We start from the raw sequence: 24,149 nt of genomic DNA on the forward strand, positions 1-24,149 counted from the left end.
GGCCTGCAGAGCCAGGAAGGGTGGGCAGAGCCCGAGGGAAGGAGGGCAGCCGAGCAGCCAAGTTGGGGCAGAGGCCGGTCGGGGTGGAGGGTGGGGGGGCGGCAGGGCGGAGGCGGCCCGGGTGGCTCCCGAAGGCCCTCTGAGCCAGGGGCCTGCCCCCGCTGGACAAGGACAGAGCTCCGGCCCCAAGGAGAGGCTCTGGCGCCACGGGGAGCGTCTCCCACCGCCACGAGGGCAGGGCGCGCTCCCGCAGGGCCTGAACCTGAAGGCCCGGGCGGGGGGTGGGAGCGGGGGAGAGTAGGGGCGGCCGGGAAGCGCTGCGGCCCGACTGGACTGGAGTGCCGGGCCGCCGTCGGCCGCCGTCGTCCGCCGTCGTCGTCGTCGCCGTCGTCGTCCTCGTCGACGCCGCCGCCACCCCCGAAGCTTTCCTGGTGCCCGAGGGCCGCTGGCCGGGCCCCTGGGCCGGGCTTCCTGGCCTGGTTGCGTCCCTGTCCCTGTCCGTGTGTCCCTGTGCCCCGTGGGTTGGCGGCAAAAGAGAAAAGGAGGCGTAAAAGCCTACAGCACCCGGTATTCCCAGGCGGTCTCCCATCCAAGTACTAACCAGGCCCGACCCTGCTTAGCTTCCGAGATCAGACGAGATCGGGCGCGTTCAGGGTGGTATGGCCGTAGACGTCAGCGCCTGCCGCCGCTCGCCCTAAGAGCCTGCTCAGCGGCCCCAGCCGCCGGCGCAGCGCGCCTTGGCCGCCCCGGCAGCCTCCAGCTTTGGCCGCCCAGCCCCGCCCCGGCCCGCCCCGGCCCGCCCCGGCCCGCCCCGGCCCGCCCCGCCTGGCCAAGGGTGCGGGTCCCGGCCAGCCGGCCCAAGAGTCCGGCCTCCAAGCAGGCAGGTGGCGGCGACCGGGAGGAAGGCAGTCAGCCAGGCGGGAAGGCCGCCCGGGTCGCGCCCCCTGCCCTTCCTGCCAAGCCCCACGGCCCCCCTCAGTCCGGCCGGGGCTCTCCTGCCGCCTGCTCGCCCCTCGCCCCCGGCGGCACCGGGAGGCACTCGGGCCGCCTGCTTCCGCCGACATCTGGCCGAGCGCCTCTCGTCTCTCCCCCTGCCCAGCGCGGGGTGGCCCCGGCCTCCACTCGCCCCCCCACCCCCCGGCCCGTCCCCTGGCCGGGCCTCCCTTTGCCTCCCCTTCCTCCAAGGGGCCCTCGCCGGGCCCGGCTCTCGGCCCCAGTCCCGGCCCCGGGCCCGGTCCCCGGCCCACCTGTCCCTCCCGCCTTTGCCCCTCGTCGCCCTCCTGGCCGGCCGTGGCCCTCCAGGGCCACGCGGGACTCGGAGGAGCACGGCGAACCCTTGCGCGCCAGGCTGCTCCTAGGTGCCGCGGAGGCCCTCTGGTACTTCCCACCGGACCCCCGAGCCCTGGTGCTGGCGGGGGAGGGCACCGGGGAGCGGCGAAAGACCACGCACGAGCCACACGCCTACCGACGAGGGACGTCCTGCCCACTGGCCAGTCAGGACCCCACGTAGGCTCCCGGTCCTGCTGGGGGGCTGGAGGTGGGGCAGGCGGCGCTTAGCCTGACGGGAGGGTCGGTGGGGGGCCAGGGCGGTCGGGCAGGCGCGTTGGCCCAGCTGCCCAGCTCACTGGTGAGCTTCCCCGATGGGAGGAGGGAGGGCGGGTTGTGGGGTGGGGTGGGGTGGGGTGGGGTGGCGGCGGGGGCCTGGGTGGGGACGGGCGACCGGCGCGGGGAGGGCGGGCGGCCCCCGCCATCCGCACCTCACCCCCCGCTGACCGCGGGCAGGCTGCTTCTGGCCCTGGCGGTCCAGAGCCACAGCCCTGCAGGAAACGTGCGTGGCCGTCCCCGCCCCGCGCCCGGCGCCCCGCCCCCCGCATAGCCTCCAGCTCAACACCGCACCACCCCACCCGGCCTGGACCCCCGCGCGCCCCTGCTGCGGTCTCGCACCTCTCGGGGAGGCCCCCAGCTCGACTGGCCCCGGCTCCCCTAGTTCTGTGTGCCCGACGGCCAGGAGGACCCGTCCTCACTCACTCATCGGGGTCAGGCCACTTGAGGCCACGTCTAGGCCCGCGCGGGACACCGGGCAGGAGGGCACCTGTTCCTCCCGGGCACGAGATCCCCACCTCAAGGCCGCCTCACCACCGCCCCCACGCCCGCCTCGTCGCCTCCCCGACCCCCCTCCCCCCCCACGCCACACCTCAGAGAGAGAGGCTGGCTAGTCGGCCGAGTGTCCGGCGGCCACCGCCACCACCACCGTTGTGGCCGTCTCACGTCCACACCCGCACCCCCAGCCCCAGCCCCAGCCCCAGCCCCAGCCCCAGCCCCACCCCCACCCCCAGAGTACACGAAGCAAGTTGCCCGGGGAGGGCAAGGGGCCCGCCCGCCCCGGGTGTCTTCTCCTCCCAATCCACTAGCAGACATCCCGGCACACCAGGAGGCAGGCCTGCAGAGCCAGGAAGGGTGGGCAGAGCCCGAGGGAAGGAGGGCAGCCGAGCAGCCAAGTTGGGGCAGAGGCCGGTCGGGGTGGAGGGTGGGGGGGCGGCAGGGCGGAGGCGGCCCGGGTGGCTCCCGAAGGCCCTCTGAGCCAGGGGCCTGCCCCCGCTGGACAAGGACAGAGCTCCGGCCCCAAGGAGAGGCTCTGGCGCCACGGGGAGCGTCTCCCACCGCCACGAGGGCAGGGCGCGCTCCCGCAGGGCCTGAACCTGAAGGCCCGGGCGGGGGGTGGGAGCGGGGGAGAGTAGGGGCGGCCGGGAAGCGCTGCGGCCCGACTGGACTGGAGTGCCGGGCCGCCGTCGGCCGCCGTCGTCCGCCGTCGTCGTCGTCGCCGTCGTCGTCCTCGTCGACGCCGCCGCCACCCCCGAAGCTTTCCTGGTGCCCGAGGGCCGCTGGCCGGGCCCCTGGGCCGGGCTTCCTGGCCTGGTTGCGTCCCTGTCCGTGTCCGTGTGTCCCTGTGCCCCGTGGGTTGGCGGCAAAAGAGAAAAGGAGGCGTAAAAGCCTACAGCACCCGGTATTCCCAGGCGGTCTCCCATCCAAGTACTAACCAGGCCCGACCCTGCTTAGCTTCCGAGATCAGACGAGATCGGGCGCGTTCAGGGTGGTATGGCCGTAGACGTCAGCGCCTGCCGCCGCTCGCCCTAAGAGCCTGCTCAGCGGCCCCAGCCGCCGGCGCAGCGCGCCTTGGCCGCCCCGGCAGCCTCCAGCTTTGGCCGCCCAGCCCCGCCCCGGCCCGCCCCGGCCCGCCCCGGCCCGCCCCGCCTGGCCAAGGGTGCGGGTCCCGGCCAGCCGGCCCAAGAGTCCGGCCTCCAAGCAGGCAGGTGGCGGCGACCGGGAGGAAGGCAGTCAGCCAGGCGGGAAGGCCGCCCGGGTCGCGCCCCCTGCCCTTCCTGCCAAGCCCCACGGCCCCCCTCAGTCCGGCCGGGGCTCTCCTGCCGCCTGCTCGCCCCTCGCCCCCGGCGGCACCGGGAGGCACTCGGGCCGCCTGCTTCCGCCGACATCTGGCCGAGCGCCTCTCGTCTCTCCCCCTGCCCAGCGCGGGGTGGCCCCGGCCTCCACTCGCCCCCCCACCCCCCGGCCCGTCCCCTGGCCGGGCCTCCCTTTGCCTCCCCTTCCTCCAAGGGGCCCTCGCCGGGCCCGGCTCTCGGCCCCAGTCCCGGCCCCGGGCCCGGTCCCCGGCCCACCTGTCCCTCCCGCCTTTGCCCCTCGTCGCCCTCCTGGCCGGCCGTGGCCCTCCAGGGCCACGCGGGACTCGGAGGAGCACGGCGAACCCTTGCGCGCCAGGCTGCTCCTAGGTGCCGCGGAGGCCCTCTGGTACTTCCCACCGGACCCCCGAGCCCTGGTGCTGGCGGGGGAGGGCACCGGGGAGCGGCGAAAGACCACGCACGAGCCACACGCCTACCGACGAGGGACGTCCTGCCCACTGGCCAGTCAGGACCCCACGTAGGCTCCCGGTCCTGCTGGGGGGCTGGAGGTGGGGCAGGCGGCGCTTAGCCTGACGGGAGGGTCGGTGGGGGGCCAGGGCGGTCGGGCAGGCGCGTTGGCCCAGCTGCCCAGCTCACTGGTGAGCTTCCCCGATGGGAGGAGGGAGGGCGGGTTGTGGGGTGGGGTGGGGTGGGGTGGGGTGGCGGCGGGGGCCTGGGTGGGGACGGGCGACCGGCGCGGGGAGGGCGGGCGGCCCCCGCCATCCGCACCTCACCCCCCGCTGACCGCGGGCAGGCTGCTTCTGGCCCTGGCGGTCCAGAGCCACAGCCCTGCAGGAAACGTGCGTGGCCGTCCCCGCCCCGCGCCCGGCGCCCCGCCCCCCGCATAGCCTCCAGCTCAACACCGCACCACCCCACCCGGCCTGGACCCCCGCGCGCCCCTGCTGCGGTCTCGCACCTCTCGGGGAGGCCCCCAGCTCGACTGGCCCCGGCTCCCCTAGTTCTGTGTGCCCGACGGCCAGGAGGACCCGTCCTCACTCACTCATCGGGGTCAGGCCACTTGAGGCCACGTCTAGGCCCGCGCGGGACACCGGGCAGGAGGGCACCTGTTCCTCCCGGGCACGAGATCCCCACCTCAAGGCCGCCTCACCACCGCCCCCACGCCCGCCTCGTCGCCTCCCCGACCCCCCTCCCCCCCCACGCCACACCTCAGAGAGAGAGGCTGGCTAGTCGGCCGAGTGTCCGGCGGCCACCGCCACCACCACCGTTGTGGCCGTCTCACGTCCACACCCGCACCCCCAGCCCCAGCCCCAGCCCCAGCCCCAGCCCCAGCCCCACCCCCACCCCCAGAGTACACGAAGCAAGTTGCCCGGGGAGGGCAAGGGGCCCGCCCGCCCCGGGTGTCTTCTCCTCCCAATCCACTGGCAGACATCCCGGCACACCAGGAGGCAGGCCTGCAGAGCCAGGAAGGGTGGGCAGAGCCCGAGGGAAGGAGGGCAGCCGAGCAGCCAAGTTGGGGCAGAGGCCGGTCGGGGTGGAGGGTGGGGGGGCGGCAGGGCGGAGGCGGCCCGGGTGGCTCCCGAAGGCCCTCTGAGCCAGGGGCCTGCCCCCGCTGGACAAGGACAGAGCTCCGGCCCCAAGGAGAGGCTCTGGCGCCACGGGGAGCGTCTCCCACCGCCACGAGGGCAGGGCGCGCTCCCGCAGGGCCTGAACCTGAAGGCCCGGGCGGGGGGTGGGAGCGGGGGAGAGTAGGGGCGGCCGGGAAGCGCTGCGGCCCGACTGGACTGGAGTGCCGGGCCGCCGTCGGCCGCCGTCGTCCGCCGTCGTCGTCGTCGCCGTCGTCGTCCTCGTCGACGCCGCCGCCACCCCCGAAGCTTTCCTGGTGCCCGAGGGCCGCTGGCCGGGCCCCTGGGCCGGGCTTCCTGGCCTGGTTGCGTCCCTGTCCGTGTCCGTGTGTCCCTGTGCCCCGTGGGTTGGCGGCAAAAGAGAAAAGGAGGCGTAAAAGCCTACAGCACCCGGTATTCCCAGGCGGTCTCCCATCCAAGTACTAACCAGGCCCGACCCTGCTTAGCTTCCGAGATCAGACGAGATCGGGCGCGTTCAGGGTGGTATGGCCGTAGACGTCAGCGCCTGCCGCCGCTCGCCCTAAGAGCCTGCTCAGCGGCCCCAGCCGCCGGCGCAGCGCGCCTTGGCCGCCCCGGCAGCCTCCAGCTTTGGCCGCCCAGCCCCGCCCCGGCCCGCCCCGGCCCGCCCCGGCCCGCCCCGCCTGGCCAAGGGTGCGGGTCCCGGCCAGCCGGCCCAAGAGTCCGGCCTCCAAGCAGGCAGGTGGCGGCGACCGGGAGGAAGGCAGTCAGCCAGGCGGGAAGGCCGCCCGGGTCGCGCCCCCTGCCCTTCCTGCCAAGCCCCACGGCCCCCCTCAGTCCGGCCGGGGCTCTCCTGCCGCCTGCTCGCCCCTCGCCCCCGGCGGCACCGGGAGGCACTCGGGCCGCCTGCTTCCGCCGACATCTGGCCGAGCGCCTCTCGTCTCTCCCCCTGCCCAGCGCGGGGTGGCCCCGGCCTCCACTCGCCCCCCCACCCCCCGGCCCGTCCCCTGGCCGGGCCTCCCTTTGCCTCCCCTTCCTCCAAGGGGCCCTCGCCGGGCCCGGCTCTCGGCCCCAGTCCCGGCCCCGGGCCCGGTCCCCGGCCCACCTGTCCCTCCCGCCTTTGCCCCTCGTCGCCCTCCTGGCCGGCCGTGGCCCTCCAGGGCCACGCGGGACTCGGAGGAGCACGGCGAACCCTTGCGCGCCAGGCTGCTCCTAGGTGCCGCGGAGGCCCTCTGGTACTTCCCACCGGACCCCCGAGCCCTGGTGCTGGCGGGGGAGGGCACCGGGGAGCGGCGAAAGACCACGCACGAGCCACACGCCTACCGACGAGGGACGTCCTGCCCACTGGCCAGTCAGGACCCCACGTAGGCTCCCGGTCCTGCTGGGGGGCTGGAGGTGGGGCAGGCGGCGCTTAGCCTGACGGGAGGGTCGGTGGGGGGCCAGGGCGGTCGGGCAGGCGCGTTGGCCCAGCTGCCCAGCTCACTGGTGAGCTTCCCCGATGGGAGGAGGGAGGGCGGGTTGTGGGGTGGGGTGGGGTGGGGTGGGGTGGCGGCGGGGGCCTGGGTGGGGACGGGCGACCGGCGCGGGGAGGGCGGGCGGCCCCCGCCATCCGCACCTCACCCCCCGCTGACCGCGGGCAGGCTGCTTCTGGCCCTGGCGGTCCAGAGCCACAGCCCTGCAGGAAACGTGCGTGGCCGTCCCCGCCCAGCGCCCGGCGCCCCGCCCCCCGCATAGCCTCCAGCTCAACACCGCACCACCCCCACCCGGCCTGGACCCACCCGCGCGCCCCTGCTGCGGTCTCGCACCTCTCGGGGAGGCCCCCAGCTCGACTGGCCCCGGCTCCCCTAGTTCTGTGTGCCCGACGGCCAGGAGGACCCGTCCTCACTCACTCATCGGGGTCAGGCCACTTGAGGCCACGTCTAGGCCCGCGCGGGACAACCGGGCAGGAGGGCACCTGTTCCTCCGGGCACGAGATCCCCACCTCAAGGCCGCCTCACCACCGCCCCCACGCCCGCCTCGTCGCCTCCCCGACCCCCTCCCCCCCCACGCCACACCTCAGAGAGAGAGGCTGGCTAGTCCGGCCCCGAGTGTCCGGCGGCCACCGCGCACCACCACCGTTGTGGCCGTCTCACGTCCACACCCGCACCCCCAGCCCCAGCCCCAGCCCCAGCCCCAGCCCCCAGCCCACCCCCCACCCCAGAGTACACGAAGCAAGTTGCCCGGGGAGGGCAAGGGGCCCGCCCCGCCCCGGGTGTCTTCTCCTTCCCAATCCACTGGCAGACATCCCGGCACACCAGGAGGCAGGCCTGCAGAGCCAGGAAGGGTGGGCAGAGCCCGAGGGAAGGAGGGCAGCCGAGCAGCCAAGTTGGGGCAGAGGCCGGTCGGGGTGGAGGGTGGGGGGGCGGCAGGGCGGAGGCGGCCCCGGGTGGCTCCCGAAGGCCCTCTGAGCCAGGGGCCTGCCCCCGCTGGACAAGGACAGAGCTCCGGCCCCAAGGAGAGGCTCTGGCGCCACGGGGAGCGTCTCCCACCGCCACGAGGGCAGGGCGCCGCTCCCGCAGGGCCTGAACCTGAAGGCCCGGGCGGGGGGTGGGAGCGGGGGAGAGTAGGGGCGGCCGGGGAAGCGCTGCGGCCCGACTGGACTGGAGTGCCGGGCCGCCGTCGGCCGCGGTCGTCCGCCGTCGTCGTCGTCGCCGTCGTCGTCCTCGTCGACGCCGCCGCCACCCCCCAAGCTTTCCTGGTGCCCGAGGGCCGCTGGCCGGGCCCCTGGGCCGGGCTTCCTGGCCTGGGTTGCGTCCCTGTCCGTGTCCGTGTGTCCCTGTGCCCCGTGGGTTGGCGGCAAAAGAGAAAAGGAGGCGTAAAAGCCTACAGCACCCGGTATTCCCAGGCGGTCTCCCATCCAGTACTAACCAGGCCCGACCCTGCTTAGCTTCCGAGATCGGGCGCGTTCAGGGTGGTATGGCCGTAGACGTCAGCGCCTGCCGCCGCTCGCCCCTAAGAGCCTGCTCAGCGGCCCAGCCGCCGGCGCAGCGCGCCTTGGCCGCCCCGGCAGCCTCCAGCTTTGGCCGCCCAGCCCCGCCCCGGCCCGCCCCGGCCCGCCCCGGCCCGCCCCGCCTGGCCAAGGGTGCGGGTCCCGGCCAGCCGGCCCAAGAGTCCGGCCTCCAAGCAGGCAGGTGGCGGCGACCGGGAGGAAGGCAGTCAGCCAGGCGGGAAGGCCGCCCGGTCGCGCCCCCCTGCCCTTCCTGCCAAGCCCCACGGCCCCCCTCAGTCCGGCCGGGGCTCTCCTGCCGCCTGCTCGCCCCTCGCCCCCGGCGGCACCGGGAGGCACTCGGGCCGCCTGCTTCCGCCGACATCTGGCCGAGCGCCTCTCGTCTCTCCCCCCTGCCCAGCGCGGGGTGGCCCCGGCCTCCACTCGCCCCCCCACCCCCCGGCCGTCCCCTGGCCGGGCCTCCCTTTGCCTCCCCTTCCTCCAAGGGGCCCTCGCCGGGCCCGGCTCTCGGCCCCAGTCCCGGCCCCGGGCCCGGTCCCCGGCCCCACCTGTCCCTCCCGCCTTTGCCCCTCGTCGCCCTCCTGGCCGGCCGTGGCCCCTCCAGGGCCACGCGGGACTCGGAGGGAGCACGGCGAACCCCCTTGCGCGCCAGGCTGCTCCTAGGTGCCGCGGAGGCCCTCTGGTACTTCCCACCGGACCCCCGAGCCCTGGTGCTGGCGGGGGAGGGCACCGGGGAGCGGCGAAAGACCACGCACGAGCCACACGCCTACCGACGAGGGACGTCCTGCCCACTGGCCAGTCAGGACCCCACGTAGGCTCCCGGTCCTGCTGGGGGGCTGGAGGTGGGGCAGGCGGCGCTTAGCCTGACGGGAGGGTCGGTGGGGGGCCAGGGCGGTCGGGCAGGCGCGTTGGCCCAGCTGCCCAGCTCACTGGTGAGCTTCCCCGATGGGAGGAGGGAGGGCGGGTTGTGGGGTGGGGTGGGGTGGGGTGGGGTGGCGGCGGGGGCCTGGGTGGGGACGGGCGACCGGCGCGGGGAGGGCGGGCGGCCCCCGCCATCCGCACCTCACCCCCCGCTGACCGCGGGCAGGCTGCTTCTGGCCCTGGCGGTCCAGAGCCACAGCCCTGCAGGAAACGTGCGTGGCCGTCCCCGCCCCGCGCCCGGCGCCCCGCCCCCCGCATAGCCTCCAGCTCAACACCGCACCACCCCACCCGGCCTGGACCCCCGCGCGCCCCTGCTGCGGTCTCGCACCTCTCGGGGAGGCCCCCAGCTCGACTGGCCCCGGCTCCCCTAGTTCTGTGTGCCCGACGGCCAGGAGGACCCGTCCTCACTCACTCATCGGGGTCAGGCCACTTGAGGCCACGTCTAGGCCCGCGCGGGACACCGGGCAGGAGGGCACCTGTTCCTCCCGGGCACGAGATCCCCACCTCAAGGCCGCCTCACCACCGCCCCCACGCCCGCCTCGTCGCCTCCCCGACCCCCCTCCCCCCCCACGCCACACCTCAGAGAGAGAGGCTGGCTAGTCGGCCGAGTGTCCGGCGGCCACCGCCACCACCACCGTTGTGGCCGTCTCACGTCCACACCCGCACCCCCAGCCCCAGCCCCAGCCCCAGCCCCAGCCCCAGCCCCACCCCCACCCCCAGAGTACACGAAGCAAGTTGCCCGGGGAGGGCAAGGGGCCCGCCCGCCCCGGGTGTCTTCTCCTCCCAATCCACTGGCAGACATCCCGGCACACCAGGAGGCAGGCCTGCAGAGCCAGGAAGGGTGGGCAGAGCCCGAGGGAAGGAGGGCAGCCGAGCAGCCAAGTTGGGGCAGAGGCCGGTCGGGGTGGAGGGTGGGGGGGCGGCAGGGCGGAGGCGGCCCGGGTGGCTCCCGAAGGCCCTCTGAGCCAGGGGCCTGCCCCCGCTGGACAAGGACAGAGCTCCGGCCCCAAGGAGAGGCTCTGGCGCCACGGGGAGCGTCTCCCACCGCCACGAGGGCAGGGCGCGCTCCCGCAGGGCCTGAACCTGAAGGCCCGGGCGGGGGGTGGGAGCGGGGGAGAGTAGGGGCGGCCGGGAAGCGCTGCGGCCCGACTGGACTGGAGTGCCGGGCCGCCGTCGGCCGCCGTCGTCCGCCGTCGTCGTCGTCGCCGTCGTCGTCCTCGTCGACGCCGCCGCCACCCCCGAAGCTTTCCTGGTGCCCGAGGGCCGCTGGCCGGGCCCCTGGGCCGGGCTTCCTGGCCTGGTTGCGTCCCTGTCCGTGTCCGTGTGTCCCTGTGCCCCGTGGGTTGGCGGCAAAAGAGAAAAGGAGGCGTAAAAGCCTACAGCACCCGGTATTCCCAGGCGGTCTCCCATCCAAGTACTAACCAGGCCCGACCCTGCTTAGCTTCCGAGATCGGGCGCGTTCAGGGTGGTATGGCCGTAGACGTCAGCGCCTGCCGCCGCTCGCCCTAAGAGCCTGCTCAGCGGCCCCAGCCGCCGGCGCAGCGCGCCTTGGCCGCCCCGGCAGCCTCCAGCTTTGGCCGCCCAGCCCCGCCCCGGCCCGCCCCGGCCCGCCCCGGCCCGCCCCGCCTGGCCAAGGGTGCGGGTCCCGGCCAGCCGGCCCAAGAGTCCGGCCTCCAAGCAGGCAGGTGGCGGCGACCGGGAGGAAGGCAGTCAGCCAGGCGGGAAGGCCGCCCGGGTCGCGCCCCCTGCCCTTCCTGCCAAGCCCCACGGCCCCCCTCAGTCCGGCCGGGGCTCTCCTGCCGCCTGCTCGCCCCTCGCCCCCGGCGGCACCGGGAGGCACTCGGGCCGCCTGCTTCCGCCGACATCTGGCCGAGCGCCTCTCGTCTCTCCCCCTGCCCAGCGCGGGGTGGCCCCGGCCTCCACTCGCCCCCCCACCCCCCGGCCCGTCCCCTGGCCGGGCCTCCCTTTGCCTCCCCTTCCTCCAAGGGGCCCTCGCCGGGCCCGGCTCTCGGCCCCAGTCCCGGCCCCGGGCCCGGTCCCCGGCCCACCTGTCCCTCCCGCCTTTGCCCCTCGTCGCCCTCCTGGCCGGCCGTGGCCCTCCAGGGCCACGCGGGACTCGGAGGAGCACGGCGAACCCTTGCGCGCCAGGCTGCTCCTAGGTGCCGCGGAGGCCCTCTGGTACTTCCCACCGGACCCCCGAGCCCTGGTGCTGGCGGGGGAGGGCACCGGGGAGCGGCGAAAGACCACGCACGAGCCACACGCCTACCGACGAGGGACGTCCTGCCCACTGGCCAGTCAGGACCCCACGTAGGCTCCCGGTCCTGCTGGGGGGCTGGAGGTGGGGCAGGCGGCGCTTAGCCTGACGGGAGGGTCGGTGGGGGGCCAGGGCGGTCGGGCAGGCGCGTTGGCCCAGCTGCCCAGCTCACTGGTGAGCTTCCCCGATGGGAGGAGGGAGGGCGGGTTGTGGGGTGGGGTGGGGTGGGGTGGGGTGGCGGCGGGGGCCTGGGTGGGGACGGGCGACCGGCGCGGGGAGGGCGGGCGGCCCCCGCCATCCGCACCTCACCCCCCGCTGACCGCGGGCAGGCTGCTTCTGGCCCTGGCGGTCCAGAGCCACAGCCCTGCAGGAAACGTGCGTGGCCGTCCCCGCCCCGCGCCCGGCGCCCCGCCCCCCGCATAGCCTCCAGCTCAACACCGCACCACCCCACCCGGCCTGGACCCCCGCGCGCCCCTGCTGCGGTCTCGCACCTCTCGGGGAGGCCCCCAGCTCGACTGGCCCCGGCTCCCCTAGTTCTGTGTGCCCGACGGCCAGGAGGACCCGTCCTCACTCACTCATCGGGGTCAGGCCACTTGAGGCCACGTCTAGGCCCGCGCGGGACACCGGGCAGGAGGGCACCTGTTCCTCCCGGGCACGAGATCCCCACCTCAAGGCCGCCTCACCACCGCCCCCACGCCCGCCTCGTCGCCTCCCCGACCCCCCTCCCCCCCCACGCCACACCTCAGAGAGAGAGGCTGGCTAGTCGGCCGAGTGTCCGGCGGCCACCGCCACCACCACCGTTGTGGCCGTCTCACGTCCACACCCGCACCCCCAGCCCCAGCCCCAGCCCCAGCCCCAGCCCCAGCCCCACCCCCACCCCCAGAGTACACGAAGCAAGTTGCCCGGGGAGGGCAAGGGGCCCGCCCGCCCCGGGTGTCTTCTCCTCCCAATCCACTGGCAGACATCCCGGCACACCAGGAGGCAGGCCTGCAGAGCCAGGAAGGGTGGGCAGAGCCCGAGGGAAGGAGGGCAGCCGAGCAGCCAAGTTGGGGCAGAGGCCGGTCGGGGTGGAGGGTGGGGGGGCGGCAGGGCGGAGGCGGCCCGGGTGGCTCCCGAAGGCCCTCTGAGCCAGGGGCCTGCCCCCGCTGGACAAGGACAGAGCTCCGGCCCCAAGGAGAGGCTCTGGCGCCACGGGGAGCGTCTCCCACCGCCACGAGGGCAGGGCGCGCTCCCGCAGGGCCTGAACCTGAAGGCCCGGGCGGGGGGTGGGAGCGGGGGAGAGTAGGGGCGGCCGGGAAGCGCTGCGGCCCGACTGGACTGGAGTGCCGGGCCGCCGTCGGCCGCCGTCGTCCGCCGTCGTCGTCGTCGCCGTCGTCGTCCTCGTCGACGCCGCCGCCACCCCCGAAGCTTTCCTGGTGCCCGAGGGCCGCTGGCCGGGCCCCTGGGCCGGGCTTCCTGGCCTGGTTGCGTCCCTGTCCGTGTCCGTGTGTCCCTGTGCCCCGTGGGTTGGCGGCAAAAGAGAAAAGGAGGCGTAAAAGCCTACAGCACCCGGTATTCCCAGGCGGTCTCCCATCCAAGTACTAACCAGGCCCGACCCTGCTTAGCTTCCGAGATCGGGCGCGTTCAGGGTGGTATGGCCGTAGACGTCAGCGCCTGCCGCCGCTCGCCCTAAGAGCCTGCTCAGCGGCCCCAGCCGCCGGCGCAGCGCGCCTTGGCCGCCCCGGCAGCCTCCAGCTTTGGCCGCCCAGCCCCGCCCCGGCCCGCCCCGGCCCGCCCCGGCCCGCCCCGCCTGGCCAAGGGTGCGGGTCCCGGCCAGCCGGCCCAAGAGTCCGGCCTCCAAGCAGGCAGGTGGCGGCGACCGGGAGGAAGGCAGTCAGCCAGGCGGGAAGGCCGCCCGGGTCGCGCCCCCTGCCCTTCCTGCCAAGCCCCACGGCCCCCCTCAGTCCGGCCGGGGCTCTCCTGCCGCCTGCTCGCCCCTCGCCCCCGGCGGCACCGGGAGGCACTCGGGCCGCCTGCTTCCGCCGACATCTGGCCGAGCGCCTCTCGTCTCTCCCCCTGCCCAGCGCGGGGTGGCCCCGGCCTCCACTCGCCCCCCCACCCCCCGGCCCGTCCCCTGGCCGGGCCTCCCTTTGCCTCCCCTTCCTCCAAGGGGCCCTCGCCGGGCCCGGCTCTCGGCCCCAGTCCCGGCCCCGGGCCCGGTCCCCGGCCCACCTGTCCCTCCCGCCTTTGCCCCTCGTCGCCCTCCTGGCCGGCCGTGGCCCTCCAGGGCCACGCGGGACTCGGAGGAGCACGGCGAACCCTTGCGCGCCAGGCTGCTCCTAGGTGCCGCGGAGGCCCTCTGGTACTTCCCACCGGACCCCCGAGCCCTGGTGCTGGCGGGGGAGGGCACCGGGGAGCGGCGAAAGACCACGCACGAGCCACACGCCTACCGACGAGGGACGTCCTGCCCACTGGCCAGTCAGGACCCCACGTAGGCTCCCGGTCCTGCTGGGGGGCTGGAGGTGGGGCAGGCGGCGCTTAGCCTGACGGGAGGGTCGGTGGGGGGCCAGGGCGGTCGGGCAGGCGCGTTGGCCCAGCTGCCCAGCTCACTGGTGAGCTTCCCCGATGGGAGGAGGGAGGGCGGGTTGTGGGGTGGGGTGGGGTGGGGTGGGGTGGCGGCGGGGGCCTGGGTGGGGACGGGCGACCGGCGCGGGGAGGGCGGGCGGCCCCCGCCATCCGCACCTCACCCCCCGCTGACCGCGGGCAGGCTGCTTCTGGCCCTGGCGGTCCAGAGCCACAGCCCTGCAGGAAACGTGCGTGGCCGTCCCCGCCCCGCGCCCGGCGCCCCGCCCCCCGCATAGCCTCCAGCTCAACACCGCACCACCCCACCCGGCCTGGACCCCCGCGCGCCCCTGCTGCGGTCTCGCACCTCTCGGGGAGGCCCCCAGCTCGACTGGCCCCGGCTCCCCTAGTTCTGTGTGCCCGACGGCCAGGAGGACCCGTCCTCACTCACTCATCGGGGTCAGGCCACTTGAGGCCACGTCTAGGCCCGCGCGGGACACCGGGCAGGAGGGCACCTGTTCCTCCCGGGCACGAGATCCCCACCTCAAGGCCGCCTCACCACCGCCCCCACGCCCGCCTCGTCGCCTCCCCGACCCCCCTCCCCCCCCACGCCACACCTCAGAGAGAGAGGCTGGCTAGTCGGCCGAGTGTCCGGCGGCCACCGCCACCACCACCGTTGTGGCCGTCTCACGTCCACACCCGCACCCCCAGCCCCAGCCCCAGCCCCAGCCCCAGCCCCAGCCCCACCCCCACCCCCAGAGTACACGAAGCAAGTTGCCCGGGGAGGGCAAGGGGCCCGCCCGCCCCGGGTGTCTTCTCCTCCCAATCCACTGGCAGACATCCCGGCACACCAGGAGGCAGGCCTGCAGAGCCAGGAAGGGTGGGCAGAGCCCGAGGGAAGGAGGGCAGCCGAGCAGCCAAGTTGGGGCAGAGGCCGGTCGGGGTGGAGGGTGGGGGGGCGGCAGGGCGGAGGCGGCCCGGGTGGCTCCCGAAGGCCCTCTGAGCCAGGGGCCTGCCCCCGCTGGACAAGGACAGAGCTCCGGCCCCAAGGAGAGGCTCTGGCGCCACGGGGAGCGTCTCCCACCGCCACGAGGGCAGGGCGCGCTCCCGCAGGGCCTGAACCTGAAGGCCCGGGCGGGGGGTGGGAGCGGGGGAGAGTAGGGGCGGCCGGGAAGCGCTGCGGCCCGACTGGACTGGAGTGCCGGGCCGCCGTCGGCCGCCGTCGTCCGCCGTCGTCGTCGTCGCCGTCGTCGTCCTCGTCGACGCCGCCGCCACCCCCGAAGCTTTCCTGGTGCCCGAGGGCCGCTGGCCGGGCCCCTGGGCCGGGCTTCCTGGCCTGGTTGCGTCCCTGTCCGTGTCCGTGTGTCCCTGTGCCCCGTGGGTTGGCGGCAAAAGAGAAAAGGAGGCGTAAAAGCCTACAGCACCCGGTATTCCCAGGCGGTCTCCCATCCAAGTACTAACCAGGCCCGACCCTGCTTAGCTTCCGAGATCAGACGAGATCGGGCGCGTTCAGGGTGGTATGGCCGTAGACGTCAGCGCCTGCCGCCGCTCGCCCTAAGAGCCTGCTCAGCGGCCCCAGCCGCCGGCGCAGCGCGCCTTGGCCGCCCCGGCAGCCTCCAGCTTTGGCCGCCCAGCCCCCGCCCCGGCCCGCCCCGGCCCGCCCCGGCCCGCCCCGCCTGGCCAAGGGTGCGGGTCCCGGCCAGCCGGCCCAAGAGTCCGGCCTCCAAGCAGGCAGGTGGCGGCGACCGGGAGGAAGGCAGTCAGCCAGGCGGGAAGGCCGCCCGGGTCGCGCCCCCTGCCCTTCCTGCCAAGCCCCACGGCCCCCCTCAGTCCGGCCGGGGCTCTCCTGCCGCCTGCTCGCCCCTCGCCCCCCGGCGGCACCGGGTAGGCACTCGGGCCGCCTGCTTCCGCCGACATCTGGCCGAGCGCCTCTCGTCTCTCCCCCTGCCCAGCGCGGGGTGGCCCCGGCCTCCACTCGCCCCCCCACCCCCCCGGCCCGTCCCCTGGCCGGGCCTCCCTTTGCCTCCCCTTCCTCAAGGGGGCCCTCGCCGGGCCCGGCTCTCGGCCCCAGTCCCGGCCCCGGGCCCGGTCCCCGGCCCACCTGTCCCTCCCGCCTTTGCCCCTCGTCGCCCTCCTGGCCGGCCGTGGCCCTCCAGGGCCACGCGGGACTCGGAGGAGCACGGCGAACCCTTGCGCGCCAGGCTGCTCCTAGGTGCCGCGGAGGCCCTCTGGTACTTCCACCGGACCCCCGAGCCCTGGTGCTGGCGGGGGAGGGCACCGGGGAGCGGCGAAAGACCACGCACGAGCCACACGCCTACCGACGAGGGACGTCCTGCCCACTGGCCAGTCAGGACCCCACGTAGGCTCCCGGTCCTGCTGGGGGGCTGGAGGTGGGGCAGGCGGCGCTTAGCCTGACGGGAGGGTCGGTGGGGGGCCAGGGCGGTCGGGCAGGCGCGTTGGCCCAGCTGCCCAGCTCACTGGTGAGCTTCCCCGATGGGAGGAGGGGAGGGCGGGTTGTGGGGTGGGGTGGGGTGGGGTGGGGTGGCGGCGGGGGCCTGGGTGGGGACGGGCGACCGGCGCGGGGAGGGCGGGCGGCCCCCGCCATCCGCACCTCACCCCCCGCTGACCGCGGGCAGGCTGCTTCTGGCCCTGGCGGTCCAGAGCCACAGCCCTGCAGGAAACGTGCGTGGCCGTCCCCGCCCCGCGCCCGGCGCCCCGCCCCCCCGCATAGCCTCCAGCTCAACACCGCACCACCCCACCCGGCCTGGACCCCCGCGCGCCCCTGCGGCGGTCTCGCACCTCTCGGGGAGGCCCCCAGCTCGACTGGCCCCGGCTCCCTAGTTCTGTGTGCCCGACGGCCAGGAGGACCCGTCCTCACTCACTCATCGGGGTCAGGCCACTTGAGGCCACGTCTAGGCCCGCGCGGGACACCGGGCAGGAGGGCACCTGTTCCTCCCGGGCACGAGATCCCCACCTCAAGGCCGCCTCACCACCGCCCCCACGCCCGCCTCGTCGCCTCCCGACCCCCCTCCCCCCCCACGCCACACCTCAGAGAGAGAGGCTGGCTAGTCGGCCGAGTGTCCGGCGGCCACCGCCACCACCACCGTTGTGGCCGTCTCACGTCCACACCCGCACCCCCAGCCCCAGCCCCAGCCCCAGCCCCAGCCCCAGCCCCACCCCCACCCCCAGAGTACACGAAGCAAGTTGCCCGGGGAGGGCAAGGGGCCCCGCCCCGCCCGGGTGTCTTCTCCTCCCAATCCACTGGCAGACATCCCGGCACACCAGGAGGCAGGCCTGCAGAGCCAGGAAGGGTGGGCAGAGCCCGAGGGAAGGAGGGCAGCCGAGCAAGCCAAGTTGGGGCAGAGGCCGGTCGGGGTGGAGGGTGGGGGGGCGGCAGGGCGGAGGCGGGCCCGGGTGGCTCCCGAAGGCCCTCTGAGCCAGGGGCCTGCCCCCGCTGGACAAGGACAGAGCTCCTGGCCCAAGGAGAGGCTCTGGCGCCACGGGGAGCGTCTCCCACCGCCACGAGGGCAGGGCGCGCTCCCGCAGGGCCTGAACCTGAAGGCCCGGGCGGGGGGTGGGAGCGGGGGAGAGTAGGGGCGGCCGGGAAGCGCTGCGGCCCGACTGGACTGGAGTGCCGGGCCGCCGTCGGCCGCCGTCGTCCGCCGTCGTCGTCGTCGCCGTCGTCGTCCTCGTCGACGCCGCCGCCACCCCCGAAGCTTTCCTGGTGCCCGAGGCCGCTGGCCGGGCCCCTGGGCCGGGCTTCCTGGCCTGGTTGCGTCCCTGTCCGTGTCCGTGTGTCCCCTGTGCCCCGTGGGTTGCGGCAAAAGAGAAAAGGAGGCGTAAAAGCCTACAGCACCCGGTATTCCAGGCGGTCTCCCATCCAAGTACTAACCAGGCCCGACCCTGCTTAGCTCCGAGATCGGGCGCGTTCAGGGTGTATGGCCGTAGACGTCAGCGCCTGCCGCCGCTCGCCCTAAGAGCCTGCTCAGCGGCCCCAGCCGCCGGCGCAGCGCGCCTTGGCCGCCCCGGCAGCCTCCAGCTTTGGCCGCCCAGCCCCGCCCCGGCCCGCCCCGGCCCGCCCCGGCCCGCCCCGCCTGGCCAAGGGTGCGGGTCCCGGCCAGCCGGCCCAAGAGTCCGGCCTCCAAGCAGGCAGGTGGCAGGCGACCGGGAGGAAGGCAGTCAGCCAGGCGGGAAGGCCGCCCGGGTCGCGCCCCCTGCCCTTCCTGCCAAGCCCCACGGCCCCCCTCAGTCCGGCCGGGGCTCTCCTGCCGCCTGCTCGCCCCTCGCCCCCGGCGGCACCGGGAGGCACTCGGGCCGCCTGCTTCCGCCGACATCTGGCCGAGCGCCTCTCGTCTCTCCCCCTGCCCAGCGCGGGGTGGCCCCGGCCTCCACTCGCCCCCCCACCCCCCGGCCCGTCCCCTGGCCGGGCCTCCCTTTGCCTCCCCTTCCTCCAAGGGGCCCTCGCCGGGCCCGGCTCTCGGCCCCAGTCCCGGCCCCGGGCCCGGTCCCCCGGCCCACCTGTCCCTCCCGCCTTTGCCCCTCGTCGCCCTCCTGGCCGGCCGTGGCCCTCCAGGGCCACGCGGGACTCGGAGGAGCACGGCGAACCCTGCGCGCCAGGCTGCTCCTAGGTGCCGCGGAGGCCCTCTGGTACTTCCGCACCGGACCCCCGAGCCTGGTGCTGGCGGGGGAGGGCACCGGGGAGCGGCGAAAGACCACGCACGAGCCACACGCCTACCGACGAGGGACGTCCTGCCCACTGGCCAGTCAGGACCCCACGTAGGCTCCCGGTCCTGCTGGGGGGCTGGAGGTGGGGCAGGCGGCGCTTAGCCTGACGGGAGGGTCGGTGGGGGGGCCAGGGCGGTCGGGCAGCGCGCTTGGCCCAGCTGCCCAGCTCACTGGTGAGCTTCCCGATGGAGAGGAGGCGGGTGGGTTGGGGTGGTGGGGTGGGGTGGGGTGGGGTGGCGGGGCCGGGGGGGCCTGGGTGGGGACGGGCCGACCGGCGCCGGGGAGGGCGGGCGGCCCCCGCCATCCGCACCTCACCCCCCGCTGACCGCGGGCAGGCTGCTTCTGGCCCTGGCGGTCCAGAGCCACAGCCCTGCAGGAAACGTGCGTGGCCGTCCCCGCCCAGCGCCCGGCGCCCCGCCCCCCGCATAGCCTCCAGCTCAACACCGCACCACCCCACCCGGCCTGGACCCCCGCGCGCCCCTGCTGCGGTCTCGCACCTCTCGGGAGGCCCCCAGCTCGACTGGCCCCGGCTCCCCTAGTTCTGTGTGCCCGACGGCCAGGAGGACCCGTCCTCACTCACTCATCGGGGTCAGGCCACTTGAGGCCACGTCTAGGCCCGCGCGGGACACCGGGCAGGAGGGCACCTGTTCCTCCGGGCACGAGATCCCCACCTCAAGGCCGCCTCACCACCGCCCCCCACGCCCGCCTCGTCGCCTCCCCGACCCCCCTCCCCCCCCACGCCACACCTCAGAGAGAGAGCTGGCTAGTCGGCCGAGTGTCCGGCGGCCACCGCCACCACCACCGTTGTGGCCGTCTCACGTCCACACCCGCACCCCCAGCCCAGCCCCAGCCCCAGCCCCAGCCCCAGCCCCACCCCCACCCCCCAGAGTACACGAAGCAAGTTGCCCGGGGAGGGCAAGGGGCCCGCCCGCCCCGGGTGTCTTCTCCTCCCAATCCACTGGCAGACATCCCGGCACACCAGGAGGCAGGCCTGCAGAGCCAGGAAGGGTGGGCAGAGCCCGAGGGAAGGAGGGCAGCCGAGCAGCCAAGTTGGGGCAGAGGCCGGTCGGGGTGGAGGGTGGGGGGGCGGCAGGGCGGAGGCGGCCCGGGTGGCTCCCGAAGGCCCTCTGAGCCAGGGGCCTGCCCACCGCTGGACAAGGACAGAGCTCCGGCCCCAAGGAGAGGCTCTGGCGCCACGGGGAGCGTCTCCCACCGCCACGAGGGCAGGGCGCGCTCCCGCAGGGCCTGAACCTGAAGGCCCGGGCGGGGGGTGGGAGCGGGGGAGAGTAGGGGCGGCCGGGAAGCGCTGCGGCCCGACTGGACTGGAGTGCCGGGCCGCCGTCGGCCGCCGTCGTCCGCCGTCGTCGTCGTCGCCGTCGTCGTCCTCGTCGACGCCGCCGCCACCCCCGAAGCTTTCCTGGTGCCCGAGGGCCGCTGGCCGGGCCCCTGGGCCGGGCTTCCTGGCCTGGTTGCGTCCCTGTCCGTGTCCGTGTGTCCCTGTGCCCCGTGGGTTGGCGGCAAAAGAGAAAAGGAGGCGTAAAAGCCTACAGCACCCGGTATTCCCAGGCGGTCTCCCATCCAAGTACTAACCAGGCCCGACCCTGCTTAGCTTCCGAGATCAGACGAGATCGGGCGCGTTCAGGGTGGTATGGCCGTAGACGTCAGCGCCTGCCGCCGCTCGCCCTAAGAGCCTGCTCAGCGGCCCCAGCCGCCGGCGCAGCGCGCCTTGGCCGCCCCGGCAGCCTCCAGCTTTGGCCGCCCAGCCCCGCCCCGGCCCGCCCCGGCCCGCCCCGGCCCGCCCCGCCTGGCCAAGGGTGCGGGTCCCGGCCAGCCGGCCCAAGAGTCCGGCCTCCAAGCAGGCAGGTGGCGGCGACCGGGAGGAAGGCAGTCAGCCAGGCGGGAAGGCCGCCCGGGTCGCGCCCCCTGCCCTTCCTGCCAAGCCCCACGGCCCCCCTCAGTCCGGCCGGGGCTCTCCTGCCGCCTGCTCGCCCCTCGCCCCCGGCGGCACCGGGAGGCACTCGGGCCGCCTGCTTCCGCCGACATCTGGCCGAGCGCCTCTCGTCTCTCCCCCTGCCCAGCGCGGGGTGGCCCCGGCCTCCACTCGCCCCCCCACCCCCCGGCCCGTCCCCTGGCCGGGCCTCCCTTTGCCTCCCCTTCCTCCAAGGGGCCCTCGCCGGGCCCGGCTCTCGGCCCCAGTCCCGGCCCCGGGCCCGGTCCCCGGCCCACCTGTCCCTCCCGCCTTTGCCCCTCGTCGCCCTCCTGGCCGGCCGTGGCCCTCCAGGGCCACGCGGGACTCGGAGGAGCACGGCGAACCCTTGCGCGCCAGGCTGCTCCTAGGTGCCGCGGAGGCCCTCTGGTACTTCCCACCGGACCCCCGAGCCCTGGTGCTGGCGGGGGAGGGCACCGGGGAGCGGCGAAAGACCACGCACCAGCCACACGCCTACCGACGAGGGACGTCCTGCCCACTGGCCAGTCAGGACCCCACGTAGGCTCCCGGTCCTGCTGGGGGGCTGGAGGTGGGGCAGGCGGCGCTTAGCCTGACGGGAGGGTCGGTGGGGGGCCAGGGCGGTCGGGCAGGCGCGTTGGCCCAGCTGCCCAGCTCACTGGTGAGCTTCCCCGATGGGAGGAGGGAGGGCGGGTTGTGGGGTGGGGTGGGGTGGGGTGGGGTGGCGGCGGGGGCCTGGGTGGGGACGGGCGACCGGCGCGGGGAGGGCGGGCGGCCCCCGCCATCCGCACCTCACCCCCCGCTGACCGCGGGCAGGCTGCTTCTGGCCCTGGCGGTCCAGAGCCACAGCCCTGCAGGAAACGTGCGTGGCCGTCCCCGCCCCGCGCCCGGCGCCCCGCCCCCCGCATAGCCTCCAGCTCAACACCGCACCACCCCACCCGGCCTGGACCCCCGCGCGCCCCTGCTGCGGTCTCGCACCTCTCGGGGAGGCCCCCAGCTCGACTGGCCCCGGCTCCCCTAGTTCTGTGTGCCCGACGGCCAGGAGGACCCGTCCTCACTCACTCATCGGGGTCAGGCCACTTGAGGCCACGTCTAGGCCCGCGCGGGACACCGGGCAGGAGGGCACCTGTTCCTCCCGGGCACGAGATCCCCACCTCAAGGCCGCCTCACCACCGCCCCCACGCCCGCCTCGTCGCCTCCCCGACCCCCCTCCCCCCCCACGCCACACCTCAGAGAGAGAGGCTGGCTAGTCGGCCGAGTGTCCGGCGGCCACCGCCACCACCACCGTTGTGGCCGTCTCACGTCCACACCCGCACCCCCAGCCCCAGCCCCAGCCCCAGCCCCAGCCCCAGCCCCACCCCCACCCCCAGAGTACACGAAGCAAGTTGCCCGGGGAGGGCAAGGGGCCCGCCCGCCCCGGGTGTCTTCTCCTCCCAATCCACTGGCAGACATCCCGGCACACCAGGAGGCAGGCCTGCAGAGCCAGGAAGGGTGGGCAGAGCCCGAGGGAAGGAGGGCAGCCGAGCAGCCAAGTTGGGGCAGAGGCCGGTCGGGGTGGAGGGTGGGGGGGCGGCAGGGCGGAGGCGGCCCGGGTGGCTCCCGAAGGCCCTCTGAGCCAGGGGCCTGCCCCCGCTGGACAAGGACAGAGCTCCGGCCCCAAGGAGAGGCTCTGGCGCCACGGGGAGCGTCTCCCACCGCCACGAGGGCAGGGCGCGCTCCCGCAGGGCCTGAACCTGAAGGCCCGGGCGGGGGGTGGGAGCGGGGGAGAGTAGGGGCGGCCGGGAAGCGCTGCGGCCCGACTGGACTGGAGTGCCGGGCCGCCGTCGGCCGCCGTCGTCCGCCGTCGTCGTCGTCGCCGTCGTCGTCCTCGTCGACGCCGCCACCACCCCCGAAGCTTTCCTGGTGCCCGAGGGCCGCTGGCCGGGCCCCTGGGCCGGGCTTCCTGGCCTGGTTGCGTCCCTGTCCGTGTCCGTGTGTCCCTGTGCCCCGTGGGTTGGCGGCAAAAGAGAAAAGGAGGCGTAAAAGCCTACAGCACCCGGTATTCCCAGGCGGTCTCCCATCCAAGTACTAACCAGGCCCGACCCTGCTTAGCTTCCGAGATCAGACGAGATCGGGCGCGTTCAGGGTGGTATGGCCGTAGACGTCAGCGCCTGCCGCCGCTCGCCCTAAGAGCCTGCTCAGCGGCCCCAGCCGCCGGCGCAGCGCGCCTTGGCCGCCCCGGCAGCCTCCAGCTTTGGCCGCCCAGCCCCGCCCCGGCCCGCCCCGGCCCGCCCCGGCCCGCCCCGCCTGGCCAAGGGTGCGGGTCCCGGCCAGCCGGCCCAAGAGTCCGGCCTCCAAGCAGGCAGGTGGCGGCGACCGGGAGGAAGGCAGTCAGCCAGGCGGGAAGGCCGCCCGGGTCGCGCCCCCTGCCCTTCCTGCCAAGCCCCACGGCCCCCCTCAGTCCGGCCGGGGCTCTCCTGCCGCCTGCTCGCCCCTCGCCCCCGGCGGCACCGGGAGGCACTCGGGCCGCCTGCTTCCGCCGACATCTGGCCGAGCGCCTCTCGTCTCTCCCCCTGCCCAGCGCGGGGTGGCCCCGGCCTCCACTCGCCCCCCCACCCCCCGGCCCGTCCCCTGGCCGGGCCTCCCTTTGCCTCCCCTTCCTCCAAGGGGCCCTCGCCGGGCCCGGCTCTCGGCCCCAGTCCCGGCCCCGGGCCCGGTCCCCGGCCCACCTGTCCCTCCCGCCTTTGCCCCTCGTCGCCCTCCTGGCCGGCCGTGGCCCTCCAGGGCCACGCGGGACTCGGAGGAGCACGGCGAACCCTTGCGCGCCAGGCTGCTCCTAGGTGCCGCGGAGGCCCTCTGGTACTTCCCACCGGACCCCCGAGCCCTGGTGCTGGCGGGGGAGGGCACCGGGGAGCGGCGAAAGACCACGCACGAGCCACACGCCTACCGACGAGGGACGTCCTGCCCACTGGCCAGTCAGGACCCCACGTAGGCTCCCGGTCCTGCTGGGGGGCTGGAGGTGGGGCAGGCGGCGCTTAGCCTGACGGGAGGGTCGGTGGGGGGCCAGGGCGGTCGGGCAGGCGCGTTGGCCCAGCTGCCCAGCTCACTGGTGAGCTTCCCCGATGGGAGGAGGGAGGGCGGGTTGTGGGGTGGGGTGGGGTGGGGTGGGGTGGCGGCGGGGGCCTGGGTGGGGACGGGCGACCGGCGCGGGGAGGGCGGGCGGCCCCCGCCATCCGCACCTCACCCCCCGCTGACCGCGGGCAGGCTGCTTCTGGCCCTGGCGGTCCAGAGCCACAGCCCTGCAGGAAACGTGCGTGGCCGTCCCCGCCCCGCGCCCGGCGCCCCGCCCCCCGCATAGCCTCCAGCTCAACACCGCACCACCCCACCCGGCCTGGACCCCCGCGCGCCCCTGCTGCGGTCTCGCACCTCTCGGGGAGGCCCCCAGCTCGACTGGCCCCGGCTCCCCTAGTTCTGTGTGCCCGACGGCCAGGAGGACCCGTCCTCACTCACTCATCGGGGTCAGGCCACTTGAGGCCACGTCTAGGCCCGCGCGGGACACCGGGCAGGAGGGCACCTGTTCCTCCCGGGCACGAGATCCCCACCTCAAGGCCGCCTCACCACCGCCCCCACGCCCGCCTCGTCGCCTCCCCGACCCCCCTCCCCCCCCACGCCACACCTCAGAGAGAGAGGCTGGCTAGTCGGCCGAGTGTCCGGCGGCCACCGCCACCACCACCGTTGTGGCCGTCTCACGTCCACACCCGCACCCCCAGCCCCAGCCCCAGCCCCAGCCCCAGCCCCAGCC

At 75.6% G+C, this 24,149-nt stretch overlaps 6 non-coding genes and 3 pseudogenes across 6 annotated transcripts; all 9 read right to left on the bottom strand.

Moving 5' to 3' along the window:
• Positions 1 to 552: 552 nt before the first annotated feature.
• LOC126065248 (5S ribosomal RNA) lies at positions 553 to 671 on the bottom strand. The gene has a single exon (XR_007514794.1). It is a non-coding gene; the product is annotated as a 5S ribosomal RNA (ribosomal RNA).
• Positions 672 to 2,989: 2,318 nt separating this feature from the next.
• On the bottom strand, positions 2,990 to 3,108 carry LOC126065249 (5S ribosomal RNA). Its single transcript, XR_007514795.1, has one exon. It is a non-coding gene; the product is annotated as a 5S ribosomal RNA (ribosomal RNA).
• A 2,308-nt stretch (positions 3,109 to 5,416) lies between these two features.
• LOC126065250 (5S ribosomal RNA) lies at positions 5,417 to 5,535 on the bottom strand. Its single transcript, XR_007514796.1, has one exon. It is a non-coding gene; the product is annotated as a 5S ribosomal RNA (ribosomal RNA).
• Positions 5,536 to 7,855: 2,320 nt separating this feature from the next.
• LOC126065279 (uncharacterized) lies at positions 7,856 to 7,963 on the bottom strand (annotated as a pseudogene).
• A 2,313-nt stretch (positions 7,964 to 10,276) lies between these two features.
• On the bottom strand, positions 10,277 to 10,385 carry LOC126065276 (uncharacterized; annotated as a pseudogene).
• Positions 10,386 to 12,693: 2,308 nt separating this feature from the next.
• LOC126065277 (uncharacterized) lies at positions 12,694 to 12,802 on the bottom strand (annotated as a pseudogene).
• A 2,308-nt stretch (positions 12,803 to 15,110) lies between these two features.
• Positions 15,111 to 15,229, bottom strand: LOC126065251 (5S ribosomal RNA). Its single transcript, XR_007514797.1, has one exon. It is a non-coding gene; the product is annotated as a 5S ribosomal RNA (ribosomal RNA).
• Positions 15,230 to 19,964: 4,735 nt separating this feature from the next.
• On the bottom strand, positions 19,965 to 20,083 carry LOC126065252 (5S ribosomal RNA). Its single transcript, XR_007514798.1, has one exon. It is a non-coding gene; the product is annotated as a 5S ribosomal RNA (ribosomal RNA).
• A 2,308-nt stretch (positions 20,084 to 22,391) lies between these two features.
• LOC126065253 (5S ribosomal RNA) lies at positions 22,392 to 22,510 on the bottom strand. Its single transcript, XR_007514799.1, has one exon. It is a non-coding gene; the product is annotated as a 5S ribosomal RNA (ribosomal RNA).
• Between the last annotated feature and the right edge of the window lie 1,639 nt (positions 22,511 to 24,149).

This window comes from Elephas maximus, chromosome 21 (genome assembly GCF_024166365.1).
Source record: "Elephas maximus indicus isolate mEleMax1 chromosome 21, mEleMax1 primary haplotype, whole genome shotgun sequence".
NCBI lineage: Eukaryota > Metazoa > Chordata > Mammalia > Proboscidea > Elephantidae > Elephas > Elephas maximus.